This window comes from Kogia breviceps, chromosome 5 (genome assembly GCF_026419965.1).
Source record: "Kogia breviceps isolate mKogBre1 chromosome 5, mKogBre1 haplotype 1, whole genome shotgun sequence".
Lineage (NCBI taxonomy): Eukaryota > Metazoa > Chordata > Mammalia > Artiodactyla > Physeteridae > Kogia > Kogia breviceps.
In genome coordinates this window covers 6,307,648-6,325,325 of record NC_081314.1, presented here as the reverse complement: position 1 = coordinate 6,325,325, position 17,678 = coordinate 6,307,648, and positions in this window count along the sequence as shown.

The following is a 17,678-nucleotide window of genomic DNA, read 5'->3' as shown; positions in this document are numbered from 1 at the left end:
TGGTGAGGGTGTGGAGAAAAGGGAACCCTCCTACACTGTTGATGGGAATGTAAATTGGTGCAGCCACTGTGGAAAACAGTATGGAAGTTTGTCAAAAAACTAAAAGTGGAACTACCATATGACCCAGCAATTCCACTCCTGGGTATATATCCAAAAAAATATAAACACTAATTTGAAATGATACATGCACCCCAATGTTCACAGCAGCATTATTTACAATTGCCAATAAATGGAAGCAACCTAAGTGTCCGTCAACAGATGAATGGATGAAGAAGATGTGGTACATATATACAATGGAATATTACTCAGCCATAAAAAAGAATGAAATTTTGCCATTTGCAGCAACATGGATGGACTAGGAGGGCATTATGCTAAGTGAAATAAGTCAGACATAGAAAGACAAATACTGTACGGTATCACTATATATGGAATCTAAAAAATACAACAAACTAGTGAATAAAAAAAAATAGGCAGATTCACAGATATAGAGAACAAACTAGTGGTTACCAGTGGGGTGAGGGAATGTGGAAGGGGCAATATAGGGGTGGGGGAGGAAAGGGGGTTATTATGTGATAATATGAAATCATGTGTGTGAAACTTTTGAAAACTGCAAAGTACTATAGAATTTAAAGAATCATTCAATTTTAAAAAGAGCAACGAGAAGCCACTGGAGATGCTAAATTGTAAATGACATGATAAGAGTTTTTTGTTTTTTTAAACACCAGCCAGGCTACGGTGTGGAAAGCAGACTGGAAGTGAAACAAGAAGGTTCCAGGGACCCTGGCTGGACCAGTTGGGCCTAAAATGAAAGAGGCAAAAATAACTCTATGACTTGTATGTCAAACATGACTTGAAGTTTTCCAGAATTAAAACTGAACGTGCTAGTAATGTTGGAGAGTACTATGCGAAGTTCAAATTTTAAAATATAATAATATGTGCTTACATTATAATTTGGGGGCACTGCTTAGATTCAAGGAAGAGAAGACTCCATATCTAGAATAATATGTTGAAATATCTATAACAGCGTTCCATTCAAAAACAGAATCCATTAACATCACAATGATTGGTTTGGAAGCCGTCAAGCCAAAGAATGATTAATTGCATTAATTGTCCACTAGATGGTAGCAGTGCAGCTGCTACAATTTGTCAGGCAACCATCTTCAAAATAATTTAGTAATATATCATTTAAACAGGCACAGAAAAAGAGAGACCCTTAAGTGCCAAAAAAGAAATTCCCATAAATTCTTAAGCAGTATTGATGCTAATTTTAAAAACAGATGTAATTTAGCGAAATTATTGTTTCTTTCTCCCATTCTGTTTAAGTTACATCCACGTGAATTGCAAAGCTAACTCAACCATACTTACCTGAGTGAAGTTATCTTGCTGGAGGTGTATCACTCAACTCAGTTCCACAGGACACTCCCTCACCCTACCTCTAGCAGATGCCATCGACTTCTAACTAAGGGATGCTGTGGCCCAAAGTTCAGTGCTTTAAAACAGAAATTAGGAATATACATGGGCTTTTCTAAAATTTCAAGGAGTTTTTAAGAAGAATTAGAAATAGGAAAGCAAATAAAATCCATGTACCTGAGATTTCCTGCACTGGAGACATTTTTGCTGTATCTCTTGCCAGCTGAAAGTTAACAGCTAGCAGGCTAGCAGTGCCACTTGCCTGAGCTTCACCAAGAAAAAAAGAAGTTTCTGCTTTAGGCCTTCCCAGTGCAATATAGTACTTTATGCCTTCCTGCCCGGCTGACCAGAGACTCTGCTGCCCTGCCAGACCAGACATTGCCCAGCCTTGCCCACACAGGAGCCCCGGGCTGCGAGGGCACCTCTCTTCTCCCTTTCTCTGGCTAATTCCCACCTTGAGAAGGACCTAGGACAGGCTCTAAGCTCCTTCAGTCCCTAACTCTCACCTCCCCAAAGCAGCAATTAACAAACAGCAGGGGCTCGGCCCCCCGGATCCTTCCGACCTCAAACAGTGTTGCTACAAAATAGCAAGACTGGGAGGTCTACATATCTAGAAGCGCATCTCATGTGTTCACCTGCTTTGCCAGATAACCTATATGCATTGGTCAAAGAGAGAATTTCAGGAGTAGAAGGAAGACGGAGGAAACATGATAGTTAATGATTTGGGGGCCCAATGGGGTCTTTTTTTTTTTTTTTTTTTTTTTGCGGTATGCGGGCCTCTCACTGTTGTGGCCTCTCCCGTTGCGGAGCACAGGCTCCGGACGCACAGGCTCAGCGGCCATGGCTCACGGGCTTAGTTGCTCCGCGGCATGTGGGATCTTCCCGGACCAGGGCACGAACCCGTGTCTCCTGCATCGGCAGGCGGATTCTCAACCACTGCGCCACCAGGGAAGCCCCCAATGGGGTCTTGATGAGCCTCTTAGGTCATCTCATTTGAGCAGGGAGTCCCTCCCCCTCTAGCCAGGTCTGACACTGCCTGAATCACTCACCCACGTCTCTGTCCAGAAATGCCACCTTTCCTGCAACTAATAAAAGACAGGTTTCTCTGCAGCATTTTCCAGGGCAGTTTCATGTCAATGTTAAAAAATCCAATATCTGTAACTAAAGGCAACCAATTTTTCTTTCAACATGTCCTTTATGAGATATCTAAAGGTATTCCAGAAGTTTACTATATTTGATTTGAAGATAGAGAATTATTTGAAAGATTGTAGTAAATCACAAGAGAACTTTCACTTCCATTTTCTAGGACATTTCTTTTATAGTGATAATGTTTGAAAAATATGCAGAAAAGCATAGTTTAAAAAATACAGTGGTATTTTTAACTGTGTCTAGACATACAAAAATCCTAGGAGTGCAAAGATCCAGAAAGACGGAAAATTATTGTCGTGTGAAGCATTCAACTTTAAACATTTTAAAGAGATTAAATTAACCTATGAAACATCACATAGTCAATCCTAAGATGATATGGTGTCTAACAGCTGTTCACCCTACTCCATACATATGCCAAGACCTTTCATCAATCTTGACTCAGTAACACAAGGTTTCACTGATCTCTGCCTGCTAAGAAACCATACTCGTTCCAAGAAGGAGCTCCAAAATATTCTTGAAATCCATCTATTGTGCTGTTTTTTGGAGGCTAAATAGATTGGGGAGGAGTGGGAGGTCTTAAAGCATCCTATGTCTATGTCCTATTCCAGAAACAAGGAATTGTCAATACGCAACAGATATTAAGAAGTCAAAGACTATTTATCATCCAAGTCTTATCTTGAGAAATACCAGGATCCTTCAAACATTTACTTAGATACCCAAATAAAAGCGTCCTTCCTAGCTGACCTGAAAAACAGACACACAAGCCTTCTCTATACAGTTTTAAAAGCAGTCACACAGAAAAAGGCTTTAACATAGAAAATATATCAGAATGCTTGAATTAGGAGTGACTTCTTTAGATAGCTAGTGGGAAGCTGCCACATGGCACAGGGAGATCACCTCTGTGCTTTGTGACCACCTAGAGGGGTGGGATAGGGAGGGTGGGAGGGAGGGAGACACAAGAGGGAAGAGATATGGGAACATATGTATATGTATAACTGATTCACTTTGTTGTAAAGGAGAAACTAACATACTATTGTAAAACAGTTATACTCCAATAAAGATGTTTTAAAAAAAATGTTTGATGGGGATTTGACTGCCCAGGGTTATAATGAAACTTTCCTGAATGAGGGAAATAAAATGTAATTAAGATGGAAAAAAAAAAAAAAGAGTCACTTCTATTTTCTTCCTTCAACCTTTCCATATTTTGCTAAATTATTTTTAGTGGGCATTTATTACTTTTAGAATCCAAGCAAAATTCCAAAAAGCAAAACTATAACATAAAATTTTTTCTTCTTTAAGCAGTCCACATTAAAACAAATACAGAGAGATATTCTGGCCTTACAAGACACAGCTACCACTTTAACCTACCACATGATACGTGCTGATACTCATCAGTTCTGCAGCCTGACGGTGGCCAGCAAGTGTGTTTATAGAACTTGACAATTGTATTAACTGCTTAGAGGATACAGACATGTTTTTTGTACCTACCATCCCTCAAGTCCCTTACATCTGCATCTCATTTAGCCCTCACAGCCACTTGTTAAGAGTGCCATGTGCATCCCTATTTTACAGATGAGGACACCAAGGCCTGGGATGACAAGGCAGCCTGCTCAAGGTAAAGTAGCTAGTGTCTGGGAGCCACCCCGAGGTTACGTTTGTCTAACTCCAAACTCAAGTTCTTCCTTTTCCTCTGTACTCCTGCCAAGCGCCCCCTTAGAATCAACAGAGCAAGAATTTGCCTCGGGATTTTCTAGTGCTGATAAGCTTGTCCAATGTCAAGAACATGAAGGCATTTGTAAACCCCTCCACTTCTTTACCCGCAGGGTTGCAGCAAGGGAACCCTCTTGGGGGACCCGTCACATTGCACATCTATCAGGTGGAGAGGAATGAAGCTATCGCCGCTATACATATAACATCTCCCCAACATCTCCCCAACAGTATTATTTTGATAATAATAATATACAACTATGACTCTGAGAAGTTTCACGTATGACCATCTATACATGAAGAGGTAGTTTTAAAGGAAATTCTAATAAGTTATCTGATTAACTTCACTCAGTACATTAGGTTACCTATAATTCTGGGTAAAAGTGTTGCCTTCTCCCAAATAATCCATAATTAACTGAGTTTTGTTCAACATTAAAGACCTCCCCCCAAGACACTGTTTAAAATGGTTTATAAATGACTTTCAGTAATTCAGCTTTCAAAAAGCATTTATTGGGCACCTATAGCATCTAGACCCTGAAGAGAGCAGCCCATGAACAAACATTTGAGCAACCATATTATTTTGCCCTCTAAATGTCCTCAAGTTGCTTTACGAATAGGGCTTCCCCCGAGGACAGAGGGAGGGAAAGGGGAAAGGAGTGGGGATGTGAGTAATTTAGCAATTTCTGTAATGTTTACTTCTTTACCAAGAGAGGTACCGAGAAACGATGGCAAAAGTATAAAATCTAGACAGTGAACATATCAATGTTTTCCAGATTACTTACAGTATTTTTAGTATGTATATTCAAAATAATTTGTAATCAAAAGTTCTTATTTTAACAATTTACAATGTAGCTTCAAAAACATATGTTTTAGAGGGGTGGGATAGGGAGGGTGGGAGGGAGCGAGACGCAAGAGGGAAGAGATATGGGGATATATGTATATGTACAGCTGATTCACTTTGTTATAAAGCAGAAATTAACACACCATTGTAAAGCAATTATACTCCAATAAAGATGTTTAAAAAAAAAGTTTTGCTATTAAGGACCACCCATCAGGGTTCTGTGGCCAGATACCCAAATTCATCTCGGGTTCCAAGTGCAAATTTAAACCGATTCCTTCCATCCTTCAATTCAAGCATATGGTAGAGTAGTATTTTAGAACAAAGAACTGGGTTCAAATCTCATCATACTAGCTCTGCTTCCTTGGGCAAGTTAATTTGCTAAACAAGGAATTTGCCTCTCCTCTCATCTGTGAAATGGGTATTCCCAACTGTAAAAGGTATATGAGGAGCATGGAATTCACCTGCCACAAAATGGGCATTTAGTATTAGAGTTGCCACCCTACTCCCCTCCCCAACTAGAAAATATGGGGGGGGGGGCATTTCACCCACCAGAACCCTAAGAGGAAATGAGCTGCTCCTCCAGATAAGAGCTGAGGCATAAAAGTGGCAGAGGGGCTTGGGACAGGCAAAGAAGAACCATGAGGTTCATCCTGCCTCTGGTTTGATCGCTAACACCCTTACAATTGCTCCTGTCCGCTTTTTTTAAATTATTATTATTTATTTTTGGCTGTGTTGGGTCTTCGTTTCTGCGCGAGGGCTTTCTCTAGTTGCGGTGAGCGGGGGCCACTGTTCATCGCGGTGCGCGGGCCTCTCACTGTCGCGGCCTCTCTTGCTGCGGAGCACAGGCTCCGGACGCGCAGGCGCAGCGGCCACGGCTCACGGGCCCAGCCGCTCCGCGGCACGTGGGATCTTCCCGGACAGGGGCACGAACCCGCGTCCCCCGCATCGGCAGGCGGACTCTCAACCGCCGCGCCACCAGGGAAGCCCGCTCCTGTCCACTTTGACAGGTTAATCTTGCTGCCCTGTATTCCAGACTCCATGTGGGAAGAGGATTATGAAACGCTTCTTTACAGTTTACATGTTTCATCTTTTGTATTCTTAAAGGGAGAAGGTGCTACATGTGAAGCCCTAGGATGAAAACCAAGCAAACATCATAAAGGACTTGGCCAAAACCAACCAGGTAAAGCAAACAGAGGGGTTTTTTTAAATCTTTTCTTTTTGTTCCCTAAAACCTGCTTCTTTTGTCTTTTATTTTCAGTGCCCACGGAACTACCAAAGACAAAGATAGGGGGAAGTGACAGGAGCTACTTGGATAATTCAGCCAGTTGCTAGCACTTCCCTTGTTTTTATTTATTTTCCCCCAAATTACCACTTCTGTCTTCCCACCCCAAAGCTTTGCAAACAACAGCTTTTTCTAGGTGGAAGTGTGAAATAGGGAGATGTGCCTGACCCCTTTATCACGGCCTCTTCTCCCTCCCTGCTGGTGGTGCCTTGCCTGCTCCATTCTCCTCACTCCCACACTGATCTGTACCAGTGGCATAATTTCTGTCAAAATTATGATAACATCAAGGTACTGGTTACCTGATAACAGCAATGCACTGGTTGATAACATCAAGATGTGACCCTTTCCAAGAGCAGGTCCATTGTGAAAGAAAACTCTTAAAGTGAGGTCAGTCTTTTAAAATCCAGTGGGCTGAAGTTATCCTTTTCTCAGTTATTCAGCTGCTCCTATGCACAAGACACACAGCGCCAGCCACCTTACGTACATCGCTTCGAAATCTCCATCAGACTTTCAATGTCAGTGTCAAAATGCAACTTGTTGAAAACAGAATAACTTAAGCTCAAAGACAGTAAATTAAATGACCAAGGTGACATATCAAATTTAAAGCCAGAATGGAATCTGAGATCTAGTCAGATACCCCCTTATCTCCACATCAAATCAATCAAAAGTTCTGCCTGTACCAATTCCCTCTGTCACTGCCAAATTCACATCTGCCCTACCCTTTACAGGGACAATTTCAATAGACAATTACAATTTGTCTCACGTCCGGAGGTCTAGCCCTGCCTCCCACGAAGCCAAGTCCGCACGGCACCCCGCTCGCTCTCTCTAAAGCTGGACAAATGCGTTCCTCCACTTGAAGCTTTTTAGTGAGATGCAGCCTAGTCTGGAAAGACCATGGCCCTCAGAGGGTCAAACTCCAGCTCTACCCTAGCTCTGTGTCCTTAGACAAGTTACTTAACCTCTCTGGGACTCAATTTCCTCCTCTGTAAAGTGGGGTAACAATCGCACCTACTTTCTAACGTTGTTGTAAAGACTGAATGAGCTAATATCGGGGTAATGCTCAGAAGTGGGCCTGGCCGTAATAAGCACCGTAGAAGCAGCTTCTGTTGGGATCAGGGTGCTATTCCAAGCACTTCATAATCTCCAACCTCTGCACTCCACCCTCTTTCTCACCCTTCAAGCACCATAAACACCAAAAACTCGCCCACTTTGGCCCTAGACACCTTTTCTCAGGAGGAATGCACTTCCCTCTTTACTTGGCTCACTGCTATTTATTCTTCAAGACCCAGCTCAGGCAGTATCTCCTGGAGGAAGTCCTTCTCTGTGCATCAACTCTCACGACCCCGTTGGGGTTGCCCGTCGTGCTCTTAGAACACTTGTGCTTGCCTCTGGCGTCGGTCAGCATGTTGGAAGTGCATATACGGCTCTGTCTCCCACACTAAACTTCTTGCTTCTCTTTTATTAACCTCTACAACCCTGGCACCCAGCTCAGGGCCTGGTGCTTAGTAAATGCTCAAGAAGCTTCTCGGAGCCCTAACTCTTGTACTACATTACCCACTGTTGGAACAGAGAGATTGCTATTGTGATTGGATGGCCCTACCTTTACATCACACGTTACATCTCTCACATGTCTAATTCAGGCTGTAGCTTCCTGATCCAAATATGCCAATATATATTGGTTGGTTCACTGCAGCCCCCTATTGGCACATAACTGACTGACCTAGAGGTAGAGAGGAAGTCAATCACAAAACAGCCAGGTAGATTTAGACACGCCCACAAGTGCGGCATGATGGGTAGAAAGTGAGCACTTTCTCTACATTTCCAAGGTTGGGAAATTATACTTCGTTGGGTTTCACGATTGAGTATGATTTTGAAGAACACGAATTGGAATCTTCTTAAATTACTTTCATCTGAATGCTACCTTTATAGTCCCATTCACCAAATTTCTGAAAGTCTCAGCTAGAGGAAGATAAAGAGAAGGGAATCAGCGGTTGCTAAATGCCTGCATGGCCCACATGTCACAGCTGTTTCACAATCTTCACAACACTCCCAATGGAGGACTGTTAGCTCCTTTTCTAGGGGCGAGGACTGAAACTCTAAGAGTTTTAGTAATTTGCCCAAGGACAGACTGCTAGAAAAATGACATGGCTAGAGATTATGCTTTCATTGGACACAAACCTTCCAGGAATTCCAGAGTTTACAGGGACATCTGGTTCTGAGGCCTGACTCAGGAGCAGGGGCAGGGGAGGGTGATGCCGTATATTAATCCATATTCCCAATGAGAGACAGATGCTGTGGCTAAATCAATTGTGAAACAACTCCAATTGGCCCCAAGGTGGTAGAAGCAAACAGATTAACCAAAAGCTGCTCATTCTTTTTGCAACTGTATATATTATGTCCTAAAAAAGTGATCACTACAATAGTTTTTTCCCACTCCCTAGTCAACAGTTCTTAAATACATTTGCAAAAATCTCATAGGTTTATTAAGAGAAGAGTCCATACTTCAGTCACGTTGAACCTCAAATTCCTTTCATTGTGTATGACACACAGTCATTTCTTAATAAATATGTGTTGGGTGAGCAAATAAACAGCTGAGACTAACACTGAACTCATCTGCACAGCTTGACTTCTGGTGTCCAGACATCACCCACCACGTAGCTGCTAACATGACAGTGGATTTCCGAACTAGTGAAAAGGAATTCCAGTCCATTCAGGCTGCCTTGGATCAAAATAAAATGCACTATGAGTAAGTCCTATGCCAATATTCAAATGTGCTAGAGACTCGAAGTCTTGGACTCTTGAAATGGAAAGGCAAGTGTAATTTTTAAATTGGGCCCCGCCCCCCAAATGAAAGCTGTATCTATGACACAAAATTTATAGTTACTTCCAAACAGACTATGGAGGCCTGCTTATAAAAGTGATGAGCTCACAGTTGGCCACTCAACTTCTGTCTTGTGTTTGCTGTGATCTGCAAGAACAATTACGATATCTGCCGTCTCTGAAACTCAGCCCCTGCTACGGAAAGAGTGCAACGCGATCAGGCGTGGACGGTTTGGTCACACTCGTCACCGCTGCCAGGTAATCAACCCAGAGCTCAGCACTACTTCCTGATGCCTAACCTGCACCACGTTCTTGTATCTGAATTCTCCTGATACCTAAAAGGAGACCCTACTAATGTTCACCCTTGAGTCAGAGCTGTAGGAATGTAAAATACATAAGACACAAATAATTCTTCATGAAAGAAATTCTTCCTCAGAGAAAGCAAAAACAATGCAGCAAAACGAGACAAATCTAAGAGGAGAGAATTCTCGAATGGCCAAGGATGCAGAAATGAGTCGCTGTGGTCCCACAGAGAAATAAAAGGAAATTGAAACTTAGCACTAACCATGGGTCATGCACACGCAGTCTGGGCCCCGGGGCAACAAATAAGAAGGGAGCCCAGAGATGAGTATCACAAATCAACATACAATATAGAAAACGAAATGTGTTTTTAGACTTAAAATATTTAGCAATTTGAGGTACTGAGGGATCCTGTACTCCCCCAGCCCTTGTCATTCCAGCGGCCCCCTTTATTAAGAACCCCGCCACTCAAAACTGCTAAGCACCAGTTCTTTCTTTTTGACTTGCTGTTTCATGCCCCTGCTATCTTAGTGCTGTAACTCAAAAGGCCTTCTGGCTCAGACAAAGATCCTGTAGTATCATATTACAGAGCAGGATTTATTGCAGCTCATCATGACTTGATTGTATTTATTATATTACTTCAATATTCCTAGTAAATATAAATACTATTGAAATGAAGGAAACACATATATAGACAAGTAAACAAAAAATATTCCTGTCTGTGGCTTAATGGCTTAAAGTCACAGGCTATTATGTGTGATTGTTTTTATCACTGTCTTTGTTGTTGTTTCAAGAGGGCTGTAAAACAAATGTAGAAGTTAATATATGGGGAGAACAGATTCAAAATTAATTTATACCAGCATTTAAACCTTTTTCATTAATATACTGATATGTGTTTTTCTACGATTTTATAAATTGTACCATTAAAATTAGAAGTAGACAGTTTATAAATATACCTCCAAATCACAGAAATTAGTAGTGCGTTATGGACTGTATGCTTTTGCTAAGGTCGATATGACGTCTTGATTCGTTCATCTAAAAGAAATCACCCCTCTACCCTATATACTCCCTGGTGACCGTGTCTCTTGAATCATTTCACAGCCAAACTTCTCAAATGTGTGCCTCAATTATTACAATCTTCAGTTTACTTCATTAATATAAACCTGACCCAGATTCCTATGATCAACCAATTCTTACAAAGTATCTAGCCCAAGCTAAAATATATTTTAGTTGGCAAACTTTGTATGATTTGGTTTGAACAGCAGGGTAAAAATGAAGCAGTATGTTTCCTTAATATCCTGGTAATGTAGACAAGCAGCTAGTTGCTCAACACTGAGCGTCGATAGTGGAATAAATCACTGTCACAGAAGCCACCCAGGCAGGGGGCTGCCATCTTTCCATTTTATCAAGTAACTCACATCAGCCCTTCCTCCTCTTTGGTCCTCTCCTAGCCTAGAACAATTCCGACTCAAACAGAGGTCTAAATCCAGATCTTCAGGAATAGTGTGGTTTTCACTTTGTCTTATGCCAAATACCTCCTTGCTAGCTACATCAAGAACCAAAGCGTTAAATTACCTATAAAAACTAGTTTTATCTAATTAGGAGATGATTTCTAGAAATTGGTCCAAATTAGCCACAGTTGTGAGAAAGCCACATAATTAGATAGTTACCTTCCTCAGAAATATAAATATGTAAAGTGATCTGTGCAGACAAGAACTATTTAAAATCTTTTCTCCAAGTACTAATTATACAGATAATTTTATCTGCATATTAATTACACGTGTTACTTGGTGTCAGTCAGTAACAGAAGAAGGTTCCAAGAGCAGAAACATCTGGTTGGACCCAGACACCAGTCAGAATAAAACCACATTAAGGGGCTGTCTTGACACAATGATTTACTAAGACACCCTTCATTAGACAGTGCATATAGACCACTATTTAGTTTGAAGCATCTGTGTGATATTTTTTTTTTAATTTTCAGAAAACTAAATTCCCAAGACAGATTGTATTTTAAAGTAGCATATTTGCTCCCTTTCTTTCCCTTTACATTCATACAAAATCACAAAAGGCCAAGCCTAAAAAACAAATAATATGTATATCCTAACAAACCGGAACAGACTGGTTCAGTAATGTCTAAAAGAATGCCCATCCCTTGGACTGAGCCGTAAAGGACAGACACCATATTTAGAGTCAGCAGTTGAAAACCCTAGTGTTTTTACTAATTTTTCCACATTTTAGATATTCGTATTTTAGATACATTTTAGATTATCTCTTCTTTGATCAAAAGTTAAAATTAGAAAATAAAGAGCTGTTAATGAAAGGTAATTCAGGAAACAACTAATATAATAGTGAAACAATACAATTAAGTAAAATCTTATTAAGACCCACATAAGATTATGTGAGAAATGTGGAAGAGATCTATACCAAACTGACCATCAACACTTCATATTAATGTCTAATTACTGAATAATGTTCAGTCAGATACAAATCCATATTCCAAGTATATGCATGGTCCTATCAAATAAGTATTTCAATCAAATAAATCATTCTAGTGTTTCATCCTATTCATTTTTCCTTCTGCTCTATATTTTTTATATATTCCTTACCCAAGAATAAAATGGGTATTGTTAATACCCGATACAAATGCCAAAGAGATGTTGATCATGGTGGAAAGCAGAAGAGTGTGGTAGATAAGAATGGAGATTCTGGAGCGAAGGTGTCTGAATCTAGTCCCATTTAAGCCATGCGTTAAGTATTTAACATTGACAGTGCATTTAACTTCTCTCCATCTCATTTTCTTCATCTTTAAAGTGATGTTTCATAGGGGTTCCACGAAGATTGGCTGGGACCATATAATGTTCTTTGGCTGGTTCCTTTACTACTTTTATTAATGCAAGTGGAGGAAAGACCACTTATACATGTGCTTACATGAGCATGTGCACACACATGCACACACACTGTGCAACAGGGGATAACTAGAGACTATCATCAGCTGCACCCTTTGCCTCCTACTGAGTATATTAGTGCCTTAAAGTTTATTATCCAACACAGAGGCATGCCTCAAATGTTGGTGGAAATCCATGTCAATAAGTGCCAAGTATGATACAAAGTAACCCAATTAGGGAGTTACTGGAGACAAATGAGATCCTGTAGAAACCTGAAATCATGCTTTTTGAGTAGACCCTATCCTGCAGGAATGTGGGCATGGGGGAACCGCAGTCCAGACTAGTTTATAAGACACCATAACAATGACTCTGCCTCCCTGAAACATCCTTCCCCGCTACAGTTACACACACACACACACACACACACACACACACACACACCCCGAAGCTTGTGGCAGTCACATATACTGGCACACAGTACTCCATTCCTTCCTTTTGTTAATGGAAGTACACTTGAATACAATATTATATTCGTTTCGGGTGGATACCATAGTGATTCTGTATTTTTATAGAAGACACTCCATTAAAAGTTACTATAAAATAATGGTTATAATTCCCTGTTCTGTACAATATATTCTTGCAGCTTATCTATTCTTATGTATAGTAGTTTGCATCTCTTAATCCCATACCCCTATCTTTTCCCTCTCCACATCCCTCTCCCCACTATTTTGTTTTCCTAAATCTGTGAGTCTGTTTCTGTTTATATATATATATATATATATATATGCTTGCTTTATTTTTTTAGATTCCACAAATAAGTGATATCATACAGTATTTGTCTTTCTCTGTTTGACTTATTTTACTAAGCACAATATTCTCTAGGTCCATCCATGTTGCTGCAAATGGCAGAATTTCATTCTTTTTTATGGCTGAGTAATAGTCCATTGTATATGTATATGTGTGTGTGTGTATATATAAATATATATATACACACACACACACACACACACACACACACACACACCACATATTCTTTATCCATTTGTCTGTTTCACCTGGGTTGCTTCCATATCTTGGCTATTGTAAATAGTGCTGCTATGAACATTCAGGTGCATGTATCTTTTCAAATTAGTGTTTTTGTTTCTTCTGGATATATACCCAAGAGTGGAATTGCTGGATCATATGGTAGTTTTATTTTCAGTTTTTTTGAGGAAACTCCATACTGTTTTCCATAGTGGGGCTGCATCAATTTACATTCCCATCAACAGTGTACAAGGGTTTTCTTTCCTCCACATTCTCCCCAACATTTGTTATTTGTAGACTTTCTGATGATAACCATTCTGACAAGTGTGAGGTGATATTTCGTTGTTTTGATTTGCATTTCTCTAATAACTAGCAATGTTGAGCATCTTTTTCATGTGCCTGTTAGCCATCCATACATCTTCTTTGAAAAAATGTCTTTTCAGGACTTCTGTCCAATTTCTGATTGGGTTTTTTTATATATATATATAATTGGGTTGTATGAGCTGTTTATACATTTTGGGTATTAAGCCCCTGTCGGTCATATAATTTGCAAATATTTTCTCCCATTCAGTAGGTTGTCTTTTTGTTTTCTCGATGGTTTCCTTTGCTGTGCAAAAGGTTTTAAGTTTAATTAGGTCCCATTTGTTTATTTTTGCTTCTTTTACCTAAGGAGACAGATCCAAAAAAATATTGCTACAATTTATGTCAACAACTGTTCTTCCTATGTTCTCTTGTAGGAGTTTTATGGTTTCAGGTCTTATATTTAGATCATTAATCCATTTTTAGTTTATTTTTGTATATAGAGTGAGGAAATGTTCTAATCTCACTATTTCAGATGTAGCTGTCCTGTTTTCCCAGCACCATTTATTGAAGAGATGAGAATGTCTTTTCTCTATCATATATTCTTCCCTCCTTTGTCACAGATTAATGACCATAGGTACATATATTTATTCCTGGGGTCTCTATTCTGTTCTATTGATCTATGTGTCTATTTCTGTGCCAGTACTCTACTGTTTTGATTCCTGTAGCTTTGTAGTATAGTCTGAAGTCAGAGAGAGTGATACCTCCAGCTAACCAAACCCAACAATATATAAAAAGGATCATACACCATAATCAAGTGGGATTTATTCCAGGGATGCAAGGCTGGTTCAATATTCACAAATCAATCAATATGATATACCACATTAACAAAAGTAAGGATAAAAAATCACATGATCATCTCAATAGATGCAGAAAAAAGCATATGACAAAATTCAACATCCATTCATGATAAAACCTCTCATCAAAGTGCGTATAAAGGGAATATATCTCAACATAAAAGCCATTTATTACAAATCCAAGCTTGGGTTCAAGCTAGGTGAAAAGCTGAAAGCCCTTCCTCTAAATTGAGGAACAAGACACAGATGTCCACTCTTGCCACTTCTACTTAACATAGTATTGGAAGTCCTAGCCACAGCAATCAGACAAGAGTAAGAAATAAAAGTCATCCAAAGTGGAAGGGAAGAGGTAAAATTATCACTATTTGCAGATGACAAGATACTTTATATAGAAAACCCTAAAGTCTCTATCCAAAAACTATTAGAACTAATAAATGAATTCAACAAAGTTGCAGGATACAAGATTAACATGTAAAAATCTGTTGCTTTTCTATACACTAATAATGAACTATCATAAAGAGAAAGTTTAAAAAAAAATTCTGTTTAAAATCGCATCAAAAAGAATAAAATACCAGAGAATAAACTTAACCAAGGAGGTGAAAGACCTATATTATGAAAACTATAAAACACTGATGAAGGAAACTGAAGATGATACAAATCCCATGCTCTTGGATTAGAAGAATTAATATTGTTAAAATGGCCATACTACTCAAATCAATCTACAGATTTAACACAATCCCTATCAAAACACCCAAGACACTTTTCACAGAACTAGAACAAATAATCCTAAAATTTATATGTACCCACAAAAGACCACATATTGCCAAAGCAATCTCCATTCCTTCTTTTTTACTCTCTAAAAGCAGAAGAAGGAGGGAGTCTTGAAATTGTCAACATAGGACTCATTTTGCCTCTTCTCTAACTTACCAGCTCCCTGATCTTGGGACTCAGGCTTCCTGGAGAGCTGGTCAAGTGGGCAAACTTTGCACAAGCCTCCGGAGATGAAGAAGACTATAGATCTGACAGCAATACCCAGGAATTCCACTCTTTGTGATGGAGGCATTGCTGTATATGGTTTAGCTAGAGTACTGAAGGCATACATCTCTAAGTTCAAATCCCAACTTCTGTATTTTAGTTATATCCATGCTGGAAATCTACCTAACCTCTATAAAAATGGGAGTTATAATGGTGATGAAGAGTGTTGATGTAAAGATTAAGATTAAGTGAAGTGTAAAGATTAAGTGAAAAATGTAAATAACATGCTGAACGGAGTGTCTGGTACATAAGAAAGACTCAGTAAACAGCCATTTCTATCATTAAATCCTCAGGGATAATTATTTATCCTTTCACCTATATTTAGGAACAATTTTTAACAAATTAAGCAAATCTTGGAGTGCTAAAATAAATAATATTTGAGAGAAAGTAATTTGGTTTCATCTACTTAAACCTGGCTGCTGGTTAGTGGAAGGGCTCGTGAAAATAACATCTGGCCATAGTTCTTAATTTCCAGCCTTAGGCTTAATTTCTAGTCCTTATCAGCGACAATCTGTTACCATTCCGATGTCTTCATGCAGCTGCATTTGTGGAAAGGTCGTATTTCAGCTCACACGATTTTTTCTTTTGCTGCCGTTACCACAAGAGCTAAATTGATATGTGTAAGTCTAAAAATATTCTTAGATACGAGCTTCCTGTGACTAATTAATACTGCCGTATGCTACAAATCAACCTCTGAGACCATCCCTGGTTCCTCTACTTCTATTAATAAAGGTGGGACAAAAGCCACATACCCTCTTTAGAGCTTAAGACAATTAATTATGTTTGTAGAGAAAACCCAGAATATAACTTCCAAACTTCTCAGACTTCATGTGAGTTTCAGTGCAACATGCCCCACCTGATTCCAAATTTGTTGTCATAATTTTTTCTCAGAAATCCCAGATTCATCCTAAGTCAAAAGCCAAGCATACAGTGAGTTAGATATAATATGCATAATAATGTGCTTGTCAGTGATGTTAATGGGAATCAATATTCATGAGCAGCACTTGGTCTCATGTGCTAAATAAACTCTAATTAAGAGTATACCTCATTTATGTTCTTCCTCTACACTCAGATCAGTCAATCAGCAAGAACAGCACAGCTCTAGATAAATGGAAAGATTGGAAGCCAGACACATGACACATCTAAAAGACATGGTTACAGAATGAAGAAGAAACAGGGTAAACTTGATCTAAGATAGAGATGAAGGAAGAGAAAATTTCTGCAAAAGAAAGATAAGTGGTTTTCTTTCTCCAGTAAATGTGTATTTTATCATTCCCCCTGTCAAACAGAATCTTGATTCACGATGCATAAGAAGAGGCTGAGAAACAGTCTGACCTCAAAGAAGATATCCCAGGCAGGCACAGCTATGCAAAATACAATAACTGGGACAAGGTATAGTATAAAATGCCTGCACTTCCAAAAAGAAAAACGTCACCCTCAACATTTGCTGTCTTTTAGTTTTCTTTTATTCTAATCTCTCAAAATTGTTTTTGTTCTTAAGATGGTTGCTTGGACTGAAAAAAATGGTACGTAAGCATCCTAAAATGGTCTCTCACATTAAAACGGGAACTACTGTTGAAGATAATCCACTGTATGTTCTCAAGGGAAAAGTAATTTAAGAACTACAGATTCTTACTATTGTTTAAAAATATGAATGTAAGACTTACTTTGTGACACAACTAGCTAATTTTTAGACAATAAAAAGTCTTATTTATTTGAAGAACATATAAGCTCTAGACATCCATTCAAGAATAGAAGTGCCAGGTGGTTTTAGGTAGAACCAAGAAAGTCCCTGAATAAACCACCTGACAGACACAGTGGACAAAGCCAGACAAGTGTCTTATCCTATATCTTGATAACAAGAGTTTATGATGTCCCTGGTGTGTAAAACAGTTTTCCATCCATTAAAATTCAGTGAAACTGATGACTGAATGTCAGGAAGAAAAGAAATTTAAGAATCATATCATCATAGGATCCCAGTACGGTAAGTGAGGCATTTCAACTCTGTGTTGATAGGGAATTCCCTTCTATGACCGAGCTGACAATTGCCATTCAGCTGCTGCTGGGTT